The sequence below is a fragment of the Spermophilus citellus genome (assembly GCF_964194105.1).
Source record: "Spermophilus citellus genome assembly, chromosome: 4".
Taxonomy (NCBI): Eukaryota; Metazoa; Chordata; class Mammalia; order Rodentia; family Sciuridae; genus Spermophilus; species Spermophilus citellus.
This window is the reverse complement of record NC_138185.1, coordinates 193,054,741-193,063,879: the sequence shown is the minus strand read 5'-3', so window position 1 is coordinate 193,063,879 and position 9,139 is coordinate 193,054,741.

The window sequence follows — 9,139 nt, the reverse complement described above, 5'->3', positions numbered from 1 at the left end:
GCTGAAGGGAATTTGAGAGCTCTGGGTAGGGATTAGAAGCCTGTCAGAGAGTGGAGGGGCCAAAGACAGAGGCCTCCTTGAAACATGGAGAAGGTGCAAGCTATAAAGAAGGCCTGTGGGAGCCTATAGAGCCATGCCAGCTCACTGCCCTCAAATGGCAGGGCCCAGTAGTCACTGGAACCCTGGAGAACCCGAGGACCAACACAAGGTGATTCAGCAGAGGCTCCAAGCAGGCCATCTAGAAAGCAGGATGAACTCCAAAGCCTGAAAAGTTTCCATCTAAAATCCAGGGTTCCTTGGTCTCAGCAAGAACCTGCCCTTACATCTGAGGCTGTTAAGCCTAAAGCCAGCAAGGGCTGAGGTCAGAGAGGTAGATGAGGAGCAATCGATAAAGGGTCAGCAAGTGTTGGGGCATGGGCAGAAACTCCATCCACCTTTGACCACTTTGTTCTCATGTCAGGCTACAGGCACCACCTAGGATATCTAGGAGCATTGAAGTGGCCTGTGGAGAGGCCCACAATAAGGGTTCCTGTACCCACCAGAAGGGTCAGCTCTGGGCCTAGTACAACCATTGCAGAGTCCCTCAGTATGGAGGGCCCAAATGTAAGAAGTGGGCATTGTTTAGCCTGAAGGGAAAAGGCAGCTGAGGAAAACTGGAGGCATGGTCAGAGCCCCAGGTCCTATGAGCCAGGGCCTTGGGCTACAGCTGCAGACTGACCAGCTTGAACCCAACCTCATGGAAACAAGGCTGACAACTCAGCAAAGAACATGTTATCAGGGCCAGCTACAGAATGGATTTCTCTGGAAAGATGCCCCACTACCCCAAAGGTCAGCATTGGAGGCAGATAAATGGGCCCAAATGACCTCATGATGCAGGCCTAAGTCTATGGAGTGTTGTCTGCAACTTCCTTCAGAGATCTGCCCTCTTAGAGCAACTAGAGTCAAAGTCCAGTCAGGAAAAATGCAGGTTAAATAAGGTCGTGCTTCAGGAGCATCCAGAGTCTTAAATTCCCACAGAGCGGCCCCCCTGCTATTACCTACCATTAGACAGGCAGCCACCCGAGTCTTAAAGGACTTTTGTGTGTGTCTCCCATAAACTTGAACTCCTCCAGGTCACATGTAAAACCCTAATATCACCTTATTAAGATTAAGTAACATCTTAGCAAAGAATTCCAGCAGACTTACAAAGCTTATGTCCAGCCCATCCTCCCCTTGTGGTAGGAAGAGTGCCTTGGTAATGGTGTGTCCCCAGTGGTTAGCACTGTGCCTGGCACACAGCAGATGCCACCAAATAAACAAATGAATTATTAGCACCATTAGGCACTGGGTAGGAAGCAGAATTTGAGGGTTGGGGAGTATAGGAGAAAGTGGGGATTCAGAGAGGAGGTGGCCAGGTAAACCACTGTTTCACAGTTTTACTGGGTGCCAAGAGTAACTTGACAAGACACATTAAAAAATTTAAAAAAATTAAAAACCTGAGTGGTGGCCAAGGGCCAGGACAGCCCCAGCCAGGCATTCATCCACCCAACAAAGCCTGGAGAAGTTACTCTGGGAAGCACACAGGCTCTCAGGAGTCTGAGCTCCAGTCACATGTGACCACACTAAGGTCCAGGGCCCAATGTCACTTCACTGATCCACTTCAGCTTCTCCACATGACCCACCCTAAACCCAGTCTCCAGTCCACCTCCTCATGTAACATGGGGGAAGAAGGTAAACTGAGCCACACTGAGACCCAGAGCCATCCTTCTGCTAATAAACATACTGATTGCTGCAGGGGGTAGGGGGTTGGGAGGGCTGCAAGACAGCCAGTGCCTTCCCTCTGTGTAGAGGCCACTTGGGCAACAAGGCAGCCTACAGGCCTCGTCCACACAGACACACACATACATAGGATTTCCTCTGAGCGTCACACAGAAAGCTGCATTTTGAAATTAATAAACAGGTCAGACATTGAGTCAGTAGCCAGAAGTAGAACAGGAAGTGGAAAAAGGCTCCCACTTCCCTCCAGGTGTTTGGGGCTGGGCAGCCCCCTCCCATTTCCATGACGTTATGGTTGCTGACAGAAGCAAATAGGGCACCCTTTGAAGCCTGCCCACAGAAGCCACATCCTCTGGAAAGAAGAGTTAAAAATACAGAGTTAGAGATAACATCGCCCCAAGCCACGTGCCAAGGAGGCAAGCTGGGCCGTTACACCACCCCCAACCACAGGTGCAATAAGAAAGCTACCAAACCACATTGGGCGGGACTGGCAGGCCCCTCTGCTGAATAGCACCCACACCCACACCCCCGCAGCGGTGGGGGAGGTGCTGTCCCCCACTGCTGAGAAGCCTCCCTCACCCATCTCTGCCACCCCAAGATCAAACCTTTTCAGACACTTAGTCAAGGACAGACTTATAAAGTTTATGTCCAGCCCATCCTCCCCTGGGCAGGAGGGATATGAGGGGATATCCCTGACCACACTCACAACTGGGCTGGTCTCTGAAGGACATTTTCCCCCAGGGGCCCCACCCTCGCTTGCCTCCATTCCAGGTTGAGACTGAAATACAGGCGATGGTCCTGTGGACCTCTGCTCCTCAGGGACCAGGAGACCAGGACACTAACTACAAGAGAGGAGGCAAATAAGCTGAGACCTGAAAAACACCAGGCTTTGTCTTGTTTTGTGGTAATGTCCCAAGCTACCCACCTGGGGGCAGCAGAGCTCCACCAAAAAGGCCTGTCATGCCCTTGCTGTTTATTCTAGGGAGGGAAAGTCCCCAAAGTTTAGGAAAACCTCTTTTCAAAGAAAAATAAGATGGCAGGTGACTTCTCTTGTTTCACAGGCCCCTACTTGGTGCCAGATAGTCACTGCACTGGGGCTCCAGGCCTGCATGATCCTGTTGCCCTACAGAAGAGAGGAGTAGGGTCAGGCCCTCAGGCTGCAGGGGGCACTACCTGCCCAGGATATGAGACCAACTTGACTAAAGGCAGCCCAAAGAGAAGCTGGAGGTGCACTGCTGAGAGTTTGCAATCAGGATCAGGGAGCCTGGGCCAGCCCAGCATCCATGGTTTTCCTGGCCTCTTGCCCTGGACAGGTCACTGACCACCTACAGCCTGCTTCCCAGTGAGGTCCAACATTCTTTTCTAAGCTTTCTTTCACATAGTATACCTGCCATGTGCCAGACACTGCAGAAACTGTGCCAGACTCTGGGGATTCGGCCTCTGTACAAACAATGTGACTCCACACAGATAAAATTCAAAAGCAATTACTGGTGATAAATACTGGAACATGGGTTACCTCTAGGGTAGAAGGACTGATTGGAAAGGGGCACAGAAGAACCTCTTGTGGCGGAGGTTCTACATCTATTTCTGGGTTATGAGCACATGGGATGTACACATGGCAAAGAGACATAAAAGTAAGATTATGTGTATAAATTACATCTCAATAAAGTACTGTTCCTGTTCAATGCTTACACACTGAGTTCCTGAGCTCAAGGAGTTTTTTGTCAGTGAGTACATGGGCATGAAGGAGAGGTGTCCACGGCTGCAATTTCATGGCTTTTGTTAATAGAGTATGGGGGCAATCCTCAGGCAGGAATCAGGAGAGAACCAGCCCTTTATCTATAAGCTTTACAGTCCCTCACTAGCCTTCTCTCCCAGGGCTTTTAACTTTTCTGAGCCTCCGTTTTTCATTACTCAGATGGAGAGACGAATACCTGCCCACCTTCTTCTTGATGCTATTGAAGGGATTGAAAAAGATAATGGATTTGAAAATGCTTAGTGAGCTGAAATCCCAATGCAAATATAAAAGCAGCGATGCCTCAGAATGCGCAGAAAGATGAACCTCGATGAACTCAGATGTGCAGAAAGATGAACTTGGACTTAAGAGTGCACCACCACACTGAGATGAAAGTGAGGCTGCTGCTTAACTAAGCCAGTGCCCAGGTGAACTCAGTATTTACCATAGTGGATGGCTGCTGTCCTTGTGGCCCCAGGAGCTGCTCTTCATACCATTGTGTACATTTTGCCACTCCTTCCACTCCTTCCAGCTTCTGGGGGAGCTTGACGGTGGGGAAATTACAAGACCAGAGGCACCGGTAAGGCTGTCTATGACCGAGTTCCTGACAAAAGCCAGCGCTCTTGGCAACACAGCACTCCAGGCCTCCCTAGCTCCTCAGCGTCATCCCCAGTCTTATTATTAACCTCCTCTCTTGACCCCTGGGGTATTTCCTGCTTTCAGAAGAACCCCACTTTCCCCACTGGCAGAAGAGAGTCTGAAAGCATGAAACCAGACCTCTGCAGTACCTTCCAGCAGCCAGGTTTTCTAGGCAGCCTCCTTTTCTCAGACCAGAATACCCTAAGCCTTCCAGGGGCATTCCCCCTGGAAGAGGAGCTCAGTGTCTTGAAACATGTTCCCATTCCAAAGTCTTCCGGAAATCCAACTGAGGAGCAGGACACAGGGAAAAGTGACAGTCTACCCTTCCTCTGAACCACCACATAAAATTTCGCAGTAGCAAATATTAGAGGAAGAGCTATAAATTTAAGACAGGACTTTGAAGACTTAAGAGAGTTTAAGTGGATGAAACAATGTGGTTTAGACAGTGATGAGTAACTGGTCTCCGTCTCATGCTTCCAGCCTAGACAGGAAGAAATTAAGTTAATCTTAAAAGGGACTTCTTTCCAATGAAGACTGCAAGACACTATTTTTATCATCCTCTAGAATGTCCTCCTTTCTCCTAGCTGACCAAGCTATTCCAGTGATTAACCAAAGGACATGGGTAGACAGCATCCTTATCTAGAATCCCTATTAACAAAGTCCTGTGTGCGTACGTCACCAAAGCAAACATTACCTCCTCTGATTGTCACAATAAGCCTAACCAACAGGCTAATATTTGTCTCCTCCTTTTACAAGTTAGGAAATAGGTAAAGTGGCTTGCGTACACAGTTCCTAAATCCCCTGGCTTCCCACTAAGCACCAAAGACCCAAAAGTCTCAGGTAATAGGTGCAGACATCATAAAGCAAGGGGCACAAACTGGTGTTCTGAGTAACCCCTCCAAAACCAGTCTCATGTTCTACCTCAATGTGCCTTCCCTCTTCTGTGACTGTTAGCACCTACTGGCCCCTATTTAGGATTAGAATGACAGAGCAGAGCTTCGTACTTACACTCAATAAATATTTGTTGATGTTGGTAGTCTGAGGAGGGAGTATTTTTCTCATGAACAAATTTACTACTCAATCATCTGGCAGAAGTTTAATAATGTCTAGACACATTCCCCATGGCCAGTCCCTTAGCTGACTCTTTCTGCTGTCAACCAGAATGCCATCTACTCAGTTCTTTCGTGATCATTCAAGTGGCTCTCTTCTATCCCTATTTAATAACACATCATACTGTACATATCTTTCACCCCACTTACAATTATTCCAATTATGTGCTAACTTAGCTCTTCCCTGCTAGAATTTAGGGTTAAGAAAGGGAGTCACCTAATTCTCTCTGAACACTTCTACATCTCTGGCACACTGTAGGTATTCAAACATTTATTAACTAAATAGCCAGTAAAATGGATGCATAGTGTGAATATGAAGAAAAGCAGTGTTTCAGTGAACAATTCTCAGCATTTCTGATCACTGCTATGTGAGTACTGATGCAGGGCAGTTATGTTTTTAAGGTATTTTCCCATGAAGTATTATCATCACCATGGTTATTATTTTATTATTCCTCTCAAGGACCTATCCAAATGCTTTGAGTCAGATAGAAATAAGGTTCAAATCCAAATTCTGGCAAACTAAGTCTCCATTTTCTCTTTTGGAAAAGGAGAATACCACCCACCTACCTCAAGGGATTATAGAACACACCTCACAGGAGGGCGGGCATTAAATACCATGCCAGACATGTAGTAGATACTCAGTGTTAGTTCATTCAATCCTAGGCAGCAAGGACTGTGCCTTATCTTTTATAATCCCCCACACTATCTAGCACAGAGTCTAGGTGCCTAATTATTTGGTAGATTTTAGAGACAAAAGATCCAGACAATAAGTGGCAGAACAGGCCCCTTGAATCAATATTTTAAGATCGTGTAAAGTGTTTTCCAACACCAGGCTGCCTGATGATTTGAAAATATTCATTATATTCCACTGAAAAGTTTGATTTGAGAATGGTGCATGTACCTATAATACCAGCTACTCGGGAGGCTGAAGCAAAATTATAAATTCAAGACCAGCCTGGGTAACTTAATGAGAATCAATCAAAAAATAAAAAAGAACTGGGGATATAGCTCAGTGGTATAGTACCCTTGGTTCATTCTCTACTACCACAAAAAAAAAAAAAAAAAAAAAAAAAAAAAAGTTCTGTATGATCACAAACTTTGTCTATAAATTCTATGGAAGCAAATAAATTAATTTTCATCTGGTCCTTCATAAACTTCAGTCCCTTTTTTTTTTATTCTCTCACCTAAGATCCTTGTTCAAGAAAGCGTTTTCTCCTGCAGAAGAAATCCATTTTTCATATTTGTTAAGATTTTTTTAATTAACTGTAGTTTTAAAGGACTCAACTTTATAGTCTAGTCATTCAGAGCCTAGGGACACAACCTGATGACCAGAAGGTAGTAGAGTCATGCTGTTGGCACTCGAGCTCCTAGCTGCTGCTGACCAGCACTAGCTTGCTGAGCCTCCCAAACCAGGGAAGAGGCCTGAATGACCTATCTAGTATTTTCCAACCATCATAACAAAAGTATTTTGAAGCCAAAGATGAAAGGATGTGATCAAAGAGGACAAAGGTATAGGCTGCTAAGAGAAGAAAACATGAGATGGTTTCCATGTGATAAGGGACAGGAACTATGTGGGCGGAGGTGTTCAGGGCTGGGTTTCCCACCACTGCAAAAGAGTGGCAGGGAATAGACGATGTACAGTGGTTGTGGTAGATGGCTTCTGGCCCACCCCACAAGAGCATAGAAAATTAACCACCCCATAGAAGTGTTGAGTTAGAAGCAGCCAGAAATGCTAAGGTATACCTCCATCTATACAGTAGTACTCAAAACCAACTCCTTCAAAAAACATTTCAGCTAAAATAACACCAAAGAATCGGAAACCCAGTTGAGGAAGGGAGAACAATGCATTTCTTTAAGCTTGAAGGAACAGCCCCACAGCTAATTCTTCTGTGCATAAGGAGTGGAGGACCAGAGAGCAAGTCAAAAAAAGCCAGAAAACAACTTAGCTACCTTTAGGTTTAAACCTCAAGAAATCAATCTGCAGGTTTTTGCCATGTTGCAAATGATGATAAGACACACCAAAGTTGGAGTTTCCCAAGTGATGATAACTGGTTAAGGTGAATCACCATCTCTAAGACACAAGTTAATCTCATACTTGGGAATTTAGTATTGGTCCCATGTTCCTCAAGATCATTGTCCAAAACTTTAATCTGGAAAGGCTCTGAAAATTGTAATGTCTTGCTTGATAGTTATTATTCTCAGCATTTAACTTGTCTTCAAATTCAGATGTTTTTATTTGAAATACCTAGACTAAAATAATCCAGAAGTCTCTTGATAATGCTATGACATCCGTATACTGAATTTTAAAGCAAATTTAAAAAGTGCTCCCTCATAATTTTAGTGAATGTATCCTTCTGTTACCAGCAGCCCAGCCAAGGGACCTTGCCTGAATCCTGACTGCTAAGACTCAGCCCCCTGTCTGCTTAAAAAGTAGGCAAATGATGGGGAAAGGAATTTCATGTAGTTTGATCAAATGGGGGAGCTTTGACTATTTCTTACGTAGTGTCCAAATCCAGCCACCCAAGATCCAGGCTGGTTATACATAGAGTGGTAACACATGGGCCAGAGATCCACAGCCAGATTTGTCAAGTTACATTGGAACACAGTTACACTCATTTTTTAAAAAAGCCTGCTGACTCCTATCATGTTCTCAAACCTGAGTTTGTGTCAGGCAGAGAACTGACAACACAGAATTAACCCAAGCTTTTGACAAAAGTTCCCAGGTAACTGCAAAGTACACAGAAACTTGAAAACCACTGCTCTAGTTCAGTTCTTCTCAAATCTTAATGTGCACACAAATCAGCTGGGGACTTTGTTAAATATTCTGTTTCTGTAGTTTTGGAGTAATGCCTGGGTGTCTCCTTTACAGATAAACTCCTAGGTGATGGTCAACACTGCTAACCAGTGACTACATTTTGAGAAACAAGAATCAAAACCCCTGCTCCCACAAGATGGCTTCACACTGAAATCACTTGAGTAGCTTAATCTCCAAAATCACTCCAAGGATTTAATTTATTCTGGTGTGACTCAAGCATTGGTATTTTGAGTTCCCCAGGTTGTGCTACTGTGTAGCCATGCTGGAGAACCTCTGGAGCATGACTCATTTGGGGATTTAGCTTTAAATAGTGGAACTCTCAACTTGGCTTGTTTCCCATATATGGCAACTCTATTGCACCATGATGGCAACAGGGTAGCTTGCATGGTACATATAAATATGCCCAGAACTATATTCAGCCACCAGAACTATATTCTATCCAAGCTTTGTCATGAACTCTGATTTTTTTTAAGATGTTGATGAACTTTTATTCATTTATTTATATGCGGTGCTGAGAATTGAACCCAGTGCCTCACACAAGCTAGGCAAGCACTCTACCGCTGAGTTACAACCACAGCCCATGAACTCTGATCTTAAAATACAAATCTAGCCTGGATTTCCTCACCTATCTACTAAGGATTAGAACCCCTGAGAAATTTTTTTAGTATTTTATTTTTTGTTGTAGTTGAACACAATACCTATTTTTATTAATTTTTTTAATGTGGTGCTGAGGATCGAACCCAGGGCCTCACATGTGCTAGGTGAGTACTCTACCACTGAGCCACAACCCAAGCCCCCCCCCCCCCGAGAAAATTGCAAGAATAAAATGAGAATGTTTGTGAAGATTTTATAGAGAATATCACACTCTACAAATCAACATACACACAAACCCCACTTTTTACAGTCTGCTTACATTGCCTAAGAAATGTACATTTCATTTTTCACCACTGAAGCATGTGAAACAAATGTAAATGTGAAAGCACACTCTTTAGTTCAATTTCTAACAAAGTGCTTAATGGTGCAGCTCCAGGAATGCATTGTGTCAGAAGAGTGGAACCACCTGTAACAATCGAAGGATTAGTAAAG